The sequence below is a fragment of the Grus americana genome, chromosome 3, assembly GCF_028858705.1.
Source record: "Grus americana isolate bGruAme1 chromosome 3, bGruAme1.mat, whole genome shotgun sequence".
NCBI classification, from domain to species: Eukaryota; Metazoa; Chordata; class Aves; order Gruiformes; family Gruidae; genus Grus; species Grus americana.
The window spans coordinates 51,049,099-51,066,395 of NC_072854.1; positions in this window are offsets into that span (position 1 = coordinate 51,049,099).

Consider the following 17,297-nt stretch of genomic DNA (forward strand, 5'->3'; position numbering starts at 1 on the left):
CAGCTCCTGCGGCAGGTGCCTCGGATACATCAGCTGAATGTGGTGCCCCCTTCCAGCAACGGGCTGGACCAAATCCATTTCTTCACTGCAGCATCACTGGAGTCATCATCAGTCCTAGACCCCTCGGGTGGACAACTGCAAGCGCAGGCACATCCCTTGAGCTGCCCAACCTACCTCAGGAAGGAATAAAACATAGTCCAGATCCACCTTTCACCCTGCTTTGGAACACAATTAAACTTCTAGCTGCAAGCCCAGATTTAGCAAGCCCAGAACTACAAGACGACATGCTTTTTCCATCCCCTGCTGCCATCTGTGCCCCTGGCAGAAGGGGCTGGGGCAGAGCATCTTCACACCGTCCCTCACACCTTCCCCTGCAGCACGGGCTTTCTCTCCACCCAGGCAAGACCGGAGTGGGAATGAGGTGCTGCGCCCACCATCACCCCCTGCACGTGAGCACAACCCACCTTGGTTAGTCCATGCTCCTTGCTGTTTTCCTCAAAAAACCAGACATTTTCCTTTGTTTTCAAACAAAGAAGCCTGTGTTTCTATCATGCATGTTTGGGTCCAGAGCAGGAGCATGTAGCATCCAATTATGGTGCATTAAATGCATGAAAAAGACAAAAAAACCCCACATTTAAAAAAAAAGAAACAAAAATGATAATGTCCCAATGGTACAGAAAACAAGAGGTGTCCTCGATGTCTTTGCTGCATTCTATTTGTGTTTGCTGGCTTCTCTTTGTCTTTCCCTGTGCTTTATGTCACCCACACTGACGGATTGCTGCGCTACTGTGTCACTTGACGCGAGCTCTGGTTCGTTCCTCTGTGTCTCCAGAAAGTTGTGCCTTGTTATGGGTCTTTCAGTTACTGGAGCATCTCCTGAACGTGCTGTTTCCTACAGGACTGTGAGACAACGTGAGCTTGCTCTCGATCTCACTCACAGCTGGGCACGGTGTCAGAACCTGGCTGATGAGGAAATATCTGGGAAAATATCTGCCCACGTTTGACTGCACTTTGGTTCCCAGCTTTTGCCCGTTGCTAGTGCCCACAGGCATTACGGGAGGTGTCGAGTGGAAACAGCAAATCTGAATAACTGTTAAGGGAACTTCTCTGAGTCGAACTGTATCTCTCTACACGTGCATTTCTTTATAGCTAAGTAAATAGGCGTTACAGTTCTGTCATCCAAGGAAAAGAAACAGTACTGTGTGAATTGAGCTCCTGATCCTGAGTTTATCTGCCTCTCCAGCTTTACTCAAAGAGGAAAGATGATTCCTCATTTTCCTTGCTTAGCCTGTAAAATCCATACGATGGCAGATTTTTAAAGATGTGCCAGCACTTAAAAGTGAGAATTAGGTGCTTAGGATCTGAATTAGGAAAAGGATTTAAGATATTCCTAAAGGTGGCTCCCTCAGGAATCTGACTGACTGGACCTACAAGTACCAAATCAATTGGCTGCTTTACATTTTTATCATCCGCGCCCTTATAGCGGGGCAGCAGCACGTGCGCGGGGCGTTTTGGTTTTTCACAGCCCAGGCAGCCTGGAAGCTGCTGGTTCCCCCTGAACTCGGCAGGACTCAGGAGCTCTGTGTCCTTACGGCTGTGTTTCACACGTGGCTCTGTTTGGCGGGAAAGCACGTGAACGCCGTGTGGGATAACAATGATCCCAATTTTTTGTTTCTGCACTGGACAATGTTGCCACGGGCTTAAATTCCCTCCAGCAGAGGAAGGGGCTGAGGCCAGGATCTTGGCAGAGGGGAGGGGGTTCATGCACTGGAGGTTTATCAGCGCTGTTGGAAACACTTGTTTCTCTAGCACAGGGTGTTTCGGTTGAGTGCGGCAGGGACGGGTTGGCTGCAATGCTTCAGGCACGGGGGCTGGATGGGGTCAGGAGGAGGCGAATCGGCTCTTGGGGAAGGAAAGAAATTCTGAGCTGGGGGAATATTTTCGTGCTTTTTCCCTGCTACGTACCATCTAGCTCCTGGCTGGTTTAAAACAAAGTTGTTTTTCCCAGGAAGGAGTTTCTCCAAGTGGCCTGCTTGTTGTGTGGTTGCTTCAGTTTGTAGCTTAATTGAAAGACTGAGATTTTTTGGGGAAGATTTGGAAAACGATTTTAAAAATTAGCTTGAACTTTCTGCCTTTTTTGAGATAAAGTGTATTTCGTATGGATCAGTACTCCTTTTCTCTCCGACAAGACGATGGCATGCAGATTAATAATTACATTTGAAACCAAGGCAGAAGGAGAGGCTCTGGAAACATTCTCCAAGATGTAGATTGTTTAAATAAAGGTTGAGTCTCCTATAAAATGTAATTAGATCTATGACACACTTTGAATGACTGACTCTTTTTTTTTTAATCATCACCTTCAGTGACACGTTATCCTTTGCATCACAGTGAGATAATGTGATTGTATACCTGCAGGCAGATATAATTTGTCACCTCTAGTTGTTGCTGCTTTTTATAGAAAGAAATGCATCTAGGTAATATTAAGATGTTGTCAAAAGAAGTCTCTTCTGTTGGAAATTGAATGTATCAGTAAATATGGGGACCTTGCTCCTTCCCAATATCAGTCTCTGCCTTTCAACACTGTGCTAATTTTTCTTAATCAGGAGGAAGTTAGGTTTTCCTAAAGCATTTACGATTTTTCCAAGCAGTGGTGTATTCTGTTTTAAATGTCATTGTGCAGGGGCAAATAAGGAGAATGGGAGACAAACAAGTTAAGGGCTCCACCTTTCTGTACACTTGCTGTTCTATAAATGGCTCAAAGAAAATAATAAAGTTGATTGAATTACACTGCCAAATTAAACACACCAGAAAGCCTTTTGCAGGGAGGGTTTGGGGATGAAATGTGATCTGTGCACCAAGCATAAACCCGAGACTTTGAGTGGCTCCCCAACTTGATGTGGCTGAAGATGGACTCCTTTCTCCTGGGGATCTGAAGTGCTCCGTGGCAGTCAAAGACCATCACGCGGGGGACGGGCATTTGCAGAGCAATCCATTGTATGAAGTCTTGCTCAAAACGCTAGAATAGTGAGCCCTAAGAGTAGATGCTGCCTATTTGTGAACGAGAACTGCTCATTGCAGTATTTTTCATTTGTGGTGAAATTGGAGAGATTAGCATACTTTGTTGTAGTTGCTGTCTTGTCAAACAACACCAGTTCTACAGGAGATTAATTTGTGGGAAATAAAGACTCCGTAAAGCACCACAGCTCTCCCAGGTGTATTTAGGTAGATATACCCTGGCTGTTAGCTTGCGTGCTGAAACTCACCACTACGTTAGTAGCACATGGCAGTTATTGTGCCACCCAGAACATCTCCGATTTTCTTCTTTCATAAGGTATTTTTAGAAGTTAGGGAAGGCTCTGGCTCTGCCTTCGTTGTCATTAAAACTGGGACTTTTTGCCTGACCATAAGATGTCCATAGTATGGGTCAGATCTATAAAAGCTTCCCAGTAGTACTCTTCCATCCTGCCATGCTTGGTCTGAGCTGAGCACTTGTTACTTCATCTGAGCAGGCAGAAAGACGCTGTATGTGTCTGATACCTGACTTGGCGATGTCAGTCCAGGTTCCCTATCACACAGGCAGCAGAACTGGTTTTCTGCCCAACCAGTTGCTTATCCCATTTGCCTGCCAGGCTATATGGCTGTGTTTCCCCCTCCCCATTTTATCCCTGCCACAAAGCAAGGAGTGTGTTGGTGGCACTCGGTGCTGTGGGTGCTTCTCATCAGTACAGCGCATCACTGGACGTTTCAAGACATGGAAAGTGTCTTATCCTGCTCTGCAGATCATCCCTATGTAGTAACAGGTGATATCTGGATACCTGCATGAAAACCTGTGCTTTGTAATCCTCCTCTTCTGCAGGGCAGAAAATGGTGATATGAAAAAACAGTGAAATTTGCTTGGGAGCTACCAAAGAACATCAGAAAAGTCATTTTGCTCCTGGGTCGAGGTGTTGGCGTACAAAACACAGATAGGATGAATATCTTCCATTCCCATTTTGGGAATATCTAAATGTGTCTGTTGTTCCCATTCCTCTCTCTTCTTGCCCTGTCACCCCCGTTGACCTCCATGTCTGCCCCAGAGGTCAGAGGTTGCCTTTCCTTCTGTACTCCCTGAAGGCACTGTGACAATGTCAGGTTTCTGGCTCTTGGCATGAACTGCCTTTCCTCAAACACATCTCCATTTTCCTCTCTCTTCAGGTGGCACTACTGCTTCTCTTGGAGGGGTGTCATGTGTGACATCACCTCGGAGGGGATCTTCCCCCTAACACTTCTGCACCACTTCTGCTTTTCCTACACCTGGGAAAACCATAACTGGGAGGCATCTGTGGGCCAGTCTGGTGAAGATGCAAACAAAAATGCCTGGCTCTATCAATCAGATCTGCAGATTGCTTTGTCTCCCAGTGCTCCTCTAAAGGATCTGTAAGTTACCGGTAGAGTTTATTCTCTGTCTTTTGAAAGTCACCTACCACTAGAGATGAAAAGACACAACAGCGATATTTTGCAGGATACCCAGCATGTTACATCCTTAAGGTCTTCAAGCAAGCACTGAAGGCTTAGTCCGCCTCACCATTACGTGGTAATTTGTGGCCAGGATAATCCTAAAGGGCCCGCCGTGCCATTGGGCTGTCCGAAGGACATCTTCGAGACCTGCCTTTGGGGTGTGATAGGCAGCACAATGCCCTGTGGATCAATTTTTCCAGGTTCCAGGGCAGGAGCAGAACAGATTAACACGGTGTAGTGGTGGAGTCCCACTTACAGAGCACAGTCAATGCACAGGCGCCTTCAGGTGCTGGTCTAAAGACATGCCATGAGCTGCTTTTGCACATATCAGAGAGGTCGGTCGGACCATTTGGTGGAGGTAAATGCCGTCCCTTTGCGACAGCACTTCTGCTGACGGCTCCCTTTTAACACGGACACACAAGCCCAGCCACTCGACTGTGGGCAGGAGGCAGAGGGGAGGGGGCAAACCGGGCAGGACAGGGGGTACAACCTGGCTCAGGGCAGCTGCGGCAGCCGGCTCCGCCATGAGCCCCTCCACGGCTCCCTGGGGAGGGGGGTGTCTTGTCCCTCCCACTGGGGCCACACGGAGCCCGAGCCTGGGGCAGGTGGTGCCGTCCTGCTCGGGGCCTCCCTCCCCACTCTGTCTTGCTGCTCCAGTCATGGTCTGTAATTCGCTGGCTTTCTTAATCAGAAACTGAGACTGAGAAATCTGTGTTTATGTCCTTGAATGTATCACCCGCACGCAATAAAAATATCTTTTAAACAACCTGGGCCAGCTTTTACATCACCTTGCCTTTGCTCCATTCCCAAATGCCTTAATATGATGTTTACAGCTTTGTCTGTCCTGGTATCACCTCTCTTTGCTTCCCCATAGAAGAGAAGTTGCTGTTCCTGCTTCTTAAGATTACTCTCAGGTGACCTCCCTTTAAAATTTATAACCCTATATAAATCCATAGCAACAATTTCTCGGCTGTTCCAGCACTTGGGGCTATCGATGGGCTGCGATGTGCTCGCTGTGCTGTGGTTAACCGGGTCCATCCCCCTTGGCTCACCCCAAGAAAAGGAGAGAGAAGAACTATTGCTCGGTGCAGTTCCCTGTCAAGCTGGGTTTCTCAAGAGCTGCTTGCTCGCTTCCTCCCTCACATAGACGTTGTCCATCTCTCTGCAAGCTCCTTTATGTCGTGACCTGATAGAGGTTGTTTCTAAATTTTGCAAATATTCCTTTGTAGAGCTACAGTGGAGAACTTTATGTTTTATATTCTTCTTCTTCTGGTTTTAATTGTTACGGTCTGCAGATAAAGTACTTGGAGTTGATGCAGGCAGCGTGACCAGTGGATCTGCAGAGCCTGAGAGCCTTTTTATTGCTTGTTTGTGCCTCTTTTGCCATTGCTGAGTTGGTTTTGTTTCTTTTTCTTTCTACAAATATGACAGCTGCCTTTTATGCACATGTCCTTCGTAACTACAGTGGACGAAGAAAGCCTGACACAAACCTTAATTCTTCCATGCAACCTCTCAAGAGCATTGAGAGTAAGCAAGGGAGGAGAACTCGGTTTGGGTGAAATTTCTCTGTAAAACCCCCTGAGACAGCGACCACCTTGGGTGTGCTGCCAGAGCAGGAGGAGGTACTGAGTCTTGTTTCACAGGTGTCTGTCTCAGCCGAAGCGTGATTCAATTTTTTCATAAATGACGGGTGATGGAGCAGGGAGAATCCTCACTCCAAGTGCAGCTGTCAGGCAGCTGGGAGGGGCTGCACTTACCTTGGAGGACAGACTTGGTGTTCAACACAGTCTTATCAAGGCTGAAAGAGAATCTGGGGGAAAAAAAAAAGAGATAGTCTACTAGGGGCAAGCACAACTCCTGACCGGGAAAATCAGCAGTGTAAATCCAGGATGGGCAGCGACCAGCCATGTAGCAAACTACACATGGAGGACTATCATGAGTTGAGCTTGGTCAACAGCATCGCCTCACCATTTGTGAAGGCTCAGGGGAGCTCCTCCTGTATGTGAAAGCTGCTGTAAAAGTGACAGGAAATCTTATGCATCCAATATCCATGGTTTGTAGAACAATGAATGATGGACTTAAATGACAGCAAGGAAGAGTGAGGCTTGACACTGGAAAATTGCCAGAAATAATGGAGCACTGGAACAGTCTGTGTAGGGAGGTTGTGGGGACCTCCTTCACTGGAAACCTCTCACAGCAAGTCACAAACATCCACCAGGAACAGCACAGGGAGAGCGAGTCTCTCCAGGCAGAGTGACAGGCTGAATAAACTTGTGAGGTCTCCTCCAGTGCTATTTTTCTATGTCACTGTTAGAGTCCCATACACTTCTTTAATTTCCCATTTGCAAATACTTAGGTAGCAGGTGCTCAGATACTACAGATGCTACAGTTCTCTACCTTCTGTTTAGACCAGGCTTTGTGATTAATTGTTACGCATTGCTGGCCTCCTAGGGCCAGCAATTCACCCCCCAATTCATAGTGTCTAGACACCAGAATGGAGCCTGTACGAGAAGAACTGTTTATGAATAAATACAGCAGGCTTTTTTCCCCAAAATATTTCCTGCAGAGTGTCAGCATCTTCTTAATCAAGCATGGAACTCCAAGTTTGCCTGTGTGTATATAAATATACACACACACACGCATCTTTTTAAATCAAGTTTCCCTTTGTTGGACTTCTTTGCGTGCAAACCCATTGCTAAGAGGGAGCGCTGCAAATCATCCCTCACGGCAGGAGGTGCTTTGGGACATTTCCTATAACGATTACTCCCAGCTGACCTCCAAGCTGTTATAGAGAAATGACTGAAGTCATCTGAGGACAGCTGTGCCTGCAGGTACATGCTGAAGGGCTCTTCTTTGAGCCACCATGCAAAAAGATTAGGGAGTAAACCACCTTCCCTCTTTAGCTAAAGCTGGATTTGGAAACTGGTGACAAAAAAAAAAAAAAAAATGGTCTGAGAAAAATGTCCCAAGTAAAGTGATTTCCATGGAGGTGTTCTTTATTCCAAGGTTTCTACAACCGATGGGAGGGAAGGGTTATTGAAGCACTGTCAGCTCCTAGGACCTGACTGCCGGCCCCTGTTCATCACCGCTGCTCTGAGCCCTTCCCATCGGGCTCCAGCAAGCAGGGGCCCATGCTAGCAAAACCAGTAAGGAGTGGAAGAAAATCTCCTTGGGATGCTCAGGTCTGTTGTACATGCTCTGTAGCAACTGGCATAGCACCATAGAGACTGCAAATTAAATCACGATGATGTGGATGAACGAATGGGGTCAAATTCTAGTCCATGTCATTAGGACACAGTCATTAATTTTAATTAATGGTAATTATAACGTAATGGTGTCTGACAGCAGAATTAAGGTAGGCGTGCATGTGCATGTGTGCACAAGTCAGTGTCTGCAGCCTCAGAGGACAGACCTTATGGCTTTGACAGAAAGGTCAGGGTAGGAGGGATCTTAAGGGATCACCTGGTTCTCCTGCTCAGGCCATTCAGGGAACCTACGGAAACCAGCAGAAAATAATGCCATCCCTCTGACAAACTTTGGCCAAGCTTTGCTATGAGAAAACCTGAGTAAAGCAAAGAGTCTTCGTGAAGGTTGGTCCCCAAAAATTGCCAAACAACTCAACCAACTTGTGCAGCTGGTGAATACAAAACAAATAAGGGAATCGATATGTAATAACGTAGCAGATAACAAGCTGATGAGTGAGAAGCTGCGTGTGTTCGTACAGGATAGATCACATCGGACAAAATCAATAGCTGCCTTTGTCAAAACTATAGGCTTGGTGACGACAGTAGATATTTATCTAAATTATGGTAACTTTTGACAAAGAACCTTGTAGAAAACCTGGGGGGAGACAATCTGTTCAGATGCTCATGCTGCTGAGTTTAAATTAGTCAAACTTTGTTAGTTATAAAAAAGACAAACAGGCGATTTTCTGGGACCTCTGAGGGATGCTGACAGGATGCATTTTGAATAAGGATAAGGGGCCAGATGCTGTCCAACACCCATAGACCTGCGTGGTGCTCTGATCACCCCCTCAGAAACCCTACTTGTTCAGTACCCTAAATAATTGTTGAGTGAAAGCCTTTCTATGGCTTTAGAAGATCTGTGCTACAGAGCAATTTCACTACGACTGGTGTCACTTGGGTGTAGCTTTCCAAGTATACGAGAGCCCCAGGACCATCCCGTGGACAAAATGCGTAGAGATGCAGGAAGTGAATGAAGGAGGAAAAGGCAGAAGGCTCCTTGGGCAGTGGAAAAGGTATGAGGTGGGTCATGGAGACACTTGTTTCTGGGGCAGGCAGGGCAGAGTGCGGCAGCAAGTGCCTGCTCAGAGGTGGCTGTCACCCAGAAAGGACATTTCTGCCCTGGATGTGGCTGGGTATAAGATTCACAGCACTGGGTTTGCTGCAGGACTCCAAGTCTTGCGTCCTCAGCAGAGAGTAATTGGCCAAGTCCCTCGTACATGGTTCTGCTCTATGGCCGGGGTTTGGGTTAGGGTTACGGACTTGACTCATTGATCTTTCATTTTTGGCAGTGCAAATCTGTAACGCGCTCTGTTTGCACTATCTCTGCTGGGAATACCCAGCGTTACTGATAACCAGCTTTAAAATGGTCATAGCAAAGCATGTAGCCATCATGTGTGATCAACTGCCAAATAAATATATCGGCCTTGTTGATATATTCCCAGAGCATTTACTTTTCTGTGAACATGAGATAAATAAAGACATTTAGCACAACCATGTGATTGCAGTAAGAGTTCATACTGGTTTATGGCTGGTTCTTCATGTTGGCTTTGCCTCGAAGGGAAGGAGAGGGGAAACTCTTACAGCATTTTCTTTCCGCACTATTAAAAATGTTCATGTTAGAAAGGTATGTGACACAGGAATATATGCAGTTATCAGTGATAGTAAAACTCTATTCCACAGATAACTGGCCAAAAGAAAACTAGCAACGTAATTGGCCTGATTTATTGCAGCCTGTCAAAGGAAAATCTGCGCTTAAACAAGCTGCTGAAATCACAGGCACCGATACCTCAATATCCGGTCGCTGATAAAGGTACGGCTGCTGCTGTTTGCATGCAAACATTTATGAGAAAGGATCGGTTATTTCATTTAAAGGGACTCAGGGGGCTGTTTGCCTTGCCAGCCATGTTTATTTCTGAGCAGGCTGGCCTCTCGGCTGAAGCCACGCTGCCTCGTGCTGCCGCTCAACCCTGCCGCGGGCTTCAGATCCGGGACACCACCACGCCTGGGTGGATGCTGGTGTTAGAGCACTTGTTCCATTGGGGTATTTGGTCCCACATCAGGGAGATGTTTAGCCGGGCCAGTTGCACACATGAAGCTACCAGGGGCTTACGACCAGGGCTCTGGGCTTGAGGTTTCAACCAAGAGGAGCAACCCTGGATGCTTTTGCTCGAGGGTGACTCCATCCCCAGACGCAGGGAGCAGCGGTGCCAGAGCCGTGCCAGGGAGGCTGCTTGGGGAGCCTCAGCGCCAGCCAGGCCGGCAGTGACGCACCTCTGCAGCTGCAAGTACCACGGGGGCTTCGCTGCAAGCCTGAGGCCATGGTACGGCTGGGTAAGTAAAGCCCCGCGCAGCAGGGCCGTGACATAATGAATTCACAGAGACATGACTGGCAATTATGTTACTTGCCAGGTATAAGTGAAAGTTAATGAGACAGAAATCCCATCCTTAGGTATTTATAAAAGATGATACCAACCTATTAGGAATTAAACCTTACTTAATGCCCCTGTGCTTCATCTGTGCTGTGAAGACCACAGCTTTCTGGCAGGTAAGAGCCTCTGCGGAAACACCATTTCAGTGCAGAGGAATGAGCATGCATCAGCAGAGCAGCGTGTATAAACCGTGCTCTGCTCATCCTTAGGGAACAGCTCGCTTATTCTACAGCATGTGCTTTTTGCCATTTCTGAATGGTCTAGTTTATTTGGTGATTAGCACTTGGGCAAATTCCCAGTGCCTTTTCTTGCACCTGAGGGCTGTGCTGCTGCTCTGCTGGGACCAGCAGCCCTACAATCAATTTACGACCAGTTTACACCAAGGTAAACTCTGTCTCTGCTGCTCTTCTGCATTTAAATGCCGGTACCATTCTGCCTGCCTTCCTATACCTGAATCCTAGAGAGTAACGGTGCTGGGCTATGTCTACAAAAAGGGCCACGGTCGAGTTTTTCACGCAGGCCTTTGGAAATGTCCCTTTCTGAGATAACCGGAAGAGAGGGATTTCTCACCTGCTCTGGGGGCTCTCACAGGACTCTTGCGGGGCTTGTTCCCCCATCCTGGGGTGAGCAGGAGGTTGAGGAGCGAGCCTCACCACAGCCCCATGCTGGGGGTGTCCAGCCCCCCATCCCCTCGAGCATCCCACAGGTGACACACGTGTCCCGGGAGCCCTCTCCTTCGGTGCCCATCCTCGCTGGGGCTGGGGTGACCAGCGCCGCTCGGGTGAGACCCTGGGATGCTGCTCCGGCTGCTGCGGGCGGTTTGCTGCCTTTTGGCTACCTCTATTATCTCCTTCCCATCTCTAAAACAAACACAAAAAAAAAAAAAAAAAGGGAAAGAAAAGAAGGGGAGAGCTAAAAATAGTAACAAGTGGTAAGTGGAAAGTGTGAGATGCCAACCGTGGGCCTTGACAGGAGAAGCAAAAGTAATCAAAATTGCTCCTGTTCTGGTGAGCAGAGCCCTTCAGGCCTGCCGGGGAGCGGCTGGGCCCGGCCCGGGCTCCGCACGGCGGGGAAATGCTGCCACCTCCCGGTGCGCATCTCCAGCCGCTGCGGCGGCTGCTCCGGGCAAGATTTTGGGGCGGCGCTTGAGGTTTTGGGGTTTGTTTGGTGCATGTGAAACACCATCATCACCCAAATGGTTTTTAGCACGGGCTGAAGTGGTTTCTGGTTAGCCCCGGGGGAAGCCAGCTCAGTGATAAAGCAAAACCGTGCACGCCGTCTCCTGGCACCAACGGCACAGAAATTGCAAATAATTTGCATTCTGCTAATTTGCGGTAGTTGATCAAACATTATCTGATAGTAGGTGTGAGTGAAACAACAGGTGCAGGCAGGGAAGAAGCAGCCTTTGCATAGCAAACAGCCAAAAGGAAAACAGCTCTCTTTTAATTATGTTTATTTCATTATTATTACATTTTAATTATTATTCTTGCTCTGAAGGAAGGTAGAGAAATAAGGTGGTAAATCTGGGGATTAACAGCTCTTACTGGTCAGCACAAAGTGGCATGTAGAGTTCTTCTAAAGGCTTATGACCTGCAAAGGGAGAAGGAAAAGTTCAGAAATCCAAGGGGTGGCCATCCCGCACAGGCAGATAAAAGTCCTGCCGGCAGGAATGGGGACCACGTCTGAAGACACCGTCCCAGGAGCGGGGCTACTCATTGCAGCGAGTGGGGTGCAGGGCCAGGGCCTTTCATCTGCTGGGGCACTTGGGAACAGCCAAGGGCCGATTTTGCATCCGGGCGGAGGATCTCTACTAGCGAGGGCGATAACATGGACTGAAGGAACAGCATCGCCCCACGGTTGGGCTGGGTAAGCCGTCATGGCTAGTACCAACCAAGGGGACAGGGTGCTTTTCTGGGGGCTCCCATGAGGGTGCTGGTGGTGCCAACCCTCCATCCCAGAGCCTGGCCCTGGCCCTGCGCCATGCCACTGCGGGGACAGTGCTCACACGGGCTGCAAGTGCCGCTCTGGGCCATCCCTGATGGTTTTGGTGGGTGCTGCTCGCCCCCGTTCCTCGGCGCTGCCTTCCCCAGGGGCACGGGCAGGCAGGGCTGGCGCAGAGGGCTGACGTTCATGCTGGTAATGACAGCGCTTTCCCGCTCTCTCCCTCTCATCTATTAGATAAAGGGCTCGCAGCTGGAAGATCCCAGCTGCAGACAAATGCACGGAGCTGCTTCGGAGGGCCCAGCTGCTGGCCGCGCTTCTGAGCCTGCTCCGACACAGGGCGACGTTTTTGGATTGCAAACCCCAGCAATCCACTTGTCACTTACGAGGGTGTAGATATGTATTTTAAGAGTAAATGCAGCACGCAGTCAGCACGCTGCCTGGGCACAACAGGGATGGCCACGCTTCCCAGCCAGGCAAGGAGGCGGCCAGGGGCAGGGGGAGCATGGCCCCGCTCCCCATCTCTCTGTTACAGAGAGAGCAGGGGCTGAAATTTTGCTCCAGCAATGCTAAGAATAATATATATGATCAAAAAGCCTGTTTCATCTCTGGGGCTTGTGAGTCTGCTGAAGGTTTGCTGTAGGAAATAAGAGGAGAAGAGCTGTTTCGGAAAGGCTTGAGTGGCTGAGAAATGGCAGCAATGCACCACTATTTTTGGATAGCTTGCTGTCAAAAGCGGTTTGTGGTTTGCTAACCAGCTTCTGATGTTTTAAAGCATGGTGCTAGTTAAAACTGAAGATTTGCAAGGGCCTTTTTGTTGCACTTAATTGGAAGCAGTGTTTTTAGGGGCATTTTGAGCACAAATTAATCAATACAGCCACTTACCTCCATCTGCCAAACATGGGTGAAAGCGGAAAAGGGCTAGACTGGGGGGGCTGTGAGCTGGAGGAGCAAGGAGCCACCTTACCTTCACGTGCCCCCGCTTGTGCTCACGGGTGTTTTATCGGGGCCAGCCCCTGCTGTGGCCCCAGTAAAAGCCGCCAGAGGTGCAGGTGAGGGCTGCAGGCATGGGGCTGTGAATTGGGTGCTGAAGAGCAGCACAGAGGTGGCAGCAGGCAGCGATGGATGCGAGCGTGGCTTGCTGCCGGCTCCTTCCCACCGCCGTCCCGCTCTGTGCAGAGCTCTGCCTCCTTTCATGTAATCAGCAAATTAGGTTCTGTAATTTACCTTACAAACAAGACGCTCATACACTCGCTCCCTTTTTTTTTTTTAAGAGGTTTAGCAAGCAAACAGTAGGAGACCAAAGAATTAAAGCCATAGAGTAATCTGCATATAATCAGTAATTACCATGAATCAAGCCCTCCTTCAGTTCAGCTGGTTATTATTTCCCTGATAATGTAATTCTCTGCGCTGACAAAACTAGGAAATGCTTATTTTCACCAGAATGGCAAATAATTTCCTGCTGTGAATATAATACTGTATCAAGCATTTTAGTGACCACATAAATCCAGCTAATGAAATTTATGTAGAGTATAAGGACTATTAAAATTGGGGGGAAAAATGCAGAAATAACCGCTCCCACGTGTGCCAGGAGGCTATTTTGCCAGCAGACTTCTGTTAAACACCTCCTTATAGCTGTCACTGACCGTGCCAACACTGGGAGTCGATGTGGATGACGGCAGGGTGCTCCAGCAGGATTTTTGTTTCGCCTGAACACAGGGTGATGGCCACGTGCGGCTGCAGCCCTGTGAACCCCTTCGGTTTGCCCCCGTGGGACCTGCTCAGGCCCCATGGCAGAGGGCACCATGGCCACCACTGGTGCAGGGCCTCGGCCCCACTGCTCCCAAAAACTCCTCCTGGTTGCAGGGGGTGTGAAGTCAGCCTTGCCACAGCTGCGGGAGCCGGGCTGGCTGTACCCCACGCTTGCGGGGTCCTCCAGAGACCCTCACCCCCTGGGATTTTGCAAGCTGCAGAGAGGTGGCAAGTCAGCGGAAGGTCTCAAAAACCAAAGAGGCATCCAAGCCTGGTCTGAAAATCCCTGGGATTTAGGGTGGTAACTTTTCCAGGTGACCTTAGAGATCTCCATCAGTGAGATCTACAGAGAGTGACCTGCAGGAGCTGCCTGGGAAGTCCAGATATATTCGGGCTGACCCTGCAGGGACAAGGACCAAGGGCTGAGTTGCTGCTTTCTACCTCTGATTCATCCGAAGATGAATCATCGGCCCTGAAGCTCCTCCCGGCAGGCGCTGGGGCACAGCGGTCGTGCAGAGAACAAAGTATACAGAAGCAAAGGAGTTATCCTAATGTTTTCTTCTAATTAATCACCTCTGAATCATTGCCAGGAATCCCGCTGGCCAGCAAACGATGCTGGCTCGTGGGCAACACCTGTCCCACTTGGGAGCATTATGGTCTTTGCGCTTTTAAAACCCAGAAGACACAGCCCTCTGCATGAGGGCAGCCCCCAGGCTGGGCTCCTTGACAGCCCCCCGCATCCCCCTACGTGTTGGCCGCATGTCCTGCTGGCGACGCTTGCAAACTGGTTTTGGCATTTGCCAAAATGCAATCGGGAAAATTCAGCCTACGCCGTTTGCTTGGCAGGAAAGGGCAGTGCTAAAGCTACACAGAATCACAGAATTACAGATTCTGCGTCTCATGCCGACACCAGGGCTGCGCGCTGCTTTCTCCTGAGGTTAGAAATCTTGGGCAGTTTGCTGGAGTTATTTCTGGCTGCTAATGAAGAGCAAAATCAAGCTGCGATAATACGCCACTGAGCTTGGATGCTTGCTCCACAGGAGCGATGCAGGGGGGCCCCCAAGAAGTCCTGTTCTGGGATTTTAAAATTGTGGTGAAGAAAATGCCTCGCAGAGGAGCGGAAGTGCTAAAACACAGTATAAAATCACACCAAAGGGAGGTAATTTTTGAAGCTTTTCTTGGAGTGATGCTGCCGTGAAGCTGTGTTAAAATGACATGGGTTTTCTAATAACACTCTGCCATTAAAGGCATTAAAATGGGATAGGTGGAAAATGGAAACAACACGCGTGTTGTCAACGTTTCAGCTATCCTGTGTCTGACAGTGAAGCTATTGAACCATCAGAGAAACAAGCATAAGGAGGGGAATATTCAGCCCTGTTTGGTGAGAGGTGCTTGATACCTGCTCCGATCTGTGCCCAGATATTTCCAACTGCCAAAAGGAAGGTAGTTGGAGGAACTGCCCAGAGCTTGCAAATAGTCTAAAAATAAGAATTTTGAAGAAACGGACAGATGCAATTTTCTTTAGAGGCTGTTGCTGATGCTGCTGTCCGGGGCTGCTGGCACTTGGGGGATGCAAGCAATGACTAATGGGACAGAGCCCATTCCCGAGGCAAAGGGGTCAGCAGTGGGGAAATGACATCTGCTTGCAGCGTGGCAGGGATCAAAGAAAAAAGCACGGGCTGCGCAGTATCGGCTTTGTCGCTCCAGCGGGAACGGGATGGGGTGTGCAGCTCCAGCCTCGCGGGGTCTGCTCCGTACCCCAGCGCGAATGTCCCAGGGCTTGTCCATGTGTCCTCTTCCAGCAGCAGCTGGGATGGGGATAGGGTTCCTGTCCCCCACCTGCCCCTCCGCAGCTGCCTGGTGCTGTGCTGCCAGACCTTCATTAAGCCCTCAGAGCTGACAGCCAAGTCGCTCACAGGGGAGCTCCCTGGATGCGTGCTGTCAGAACGAGCTGGGCTGCCAGGAACCTGCTTTTTAAGCACTGAAACCTCCCCTAGCTCGTTACGGTTGGAGCGCTGTCCCAAGCAGCCCAAGGGGCAGATGGGGGGCACTAAGGTCTACCGAGGGCTGGTGAAGTACCCGAGGAGCAGCAGGGAATCAGTAAGGTCCATCCCAGCTGCAGCCACAAAGGGTGTGTGAAATGTCTCTCCCGGGCAGGCTACCATCCCCGAGAATTGTTCAAGTGTGAAAAGCAGTCAGGAGTAGAAAGGAGAGGGAAAAAGCAGCTGAGTGGCTCCAAAAAGGGAGACCGCTATTGCTGCCCCTGATCTCCGGTTGTGAGTCCTCTCCTGGTGTTTAACGTTGCCACCTGCGAAGGAGAATGAGAGAGAGTAGAACTCTCCCACTCTACCCTGTAGCTGAGGAGGCAGAGCAGACACTTGATGGAGCTCGAGTCGAATTTCTGTCAGATCTTTTGCTGATGCAGACCTCAGCTGCAGCAAGGCTTCGCCTCGGGGTCTCCTCTTGGAACTGCTCTAGCTTGTCCAAATGCCGGGTTTTGGGGCTTTGACTGCTACGGGTACGTACGCTGCCTCGAGCTAGTAACTTTGCAGAGAGCTGTACCCGGCTATCGGGCAGGGGGCTCTGCACCACGCTCCGAAGCTGGTGTTGACCCCCTGCTCCCCGTGGTGATCCACGGGCTGGGGAGACTGAGATGTGTCAGCCCACTACAGCGCCCGCCTTTCTGCCTGCGTCCTCGGAGCAGGCCCAGGGCTCATGGCCACCAGGTAAAGCAAGGGGGGACGCACTTCAGGGGTGGCAGCTGCATCCAAGCTGAGATGGTCCCAGCATCGTGGAGAATGCCCGTGGCAGCGAACCTGGGGCTGTCGGTACCTGTTTGCACACTCGGGTCCCCCGGCACCCTTTGCAGCCCACCCTGCATTAGTCTGTGCGCTCATCAGACAGGCGGTGGTATGTCAGCATCCGCCTGAATGCTGAGGAGTGCACCCCTCTGCCACACGCAGGACAGGATGATTTTATCAACTAAAAGTCTGTTTAAAATGCCTCCTGCTTGTTTAATCCCAATTTAATGAGGGATTACATGATCCCTTAATGCTATGCAGTATTTAATGGTTGCTGTTCACAAAGTAACACAATAAGAGTCAGAATTATGCCTCATTATTTTTGGTTCTTCAGCACTTGTTCTCTTCCAAGTAGCTATTTACTTTAGTCAATGATGGCTATGTCATTGTTACCATTTACTCTTTTCAGAAAAGCCCCGAGTGACCAATTTTGCACCTCCCTAGTCTTCTGCTCCTGTTCTGCCACCACCTTTCGTTTCTTTGTTCTGCGCCTTTTATTTTTTTCCCCATTTTGCAGTAAAAGTAGATCATTTTTAACTGTCCCAGAGTACAGTTCAAGAAAGGCATGAAGCTGAACAAAGCTTTCTCTTCACTTATATTGAACGTTACTGACACGTTATTTCTGTGGCAGA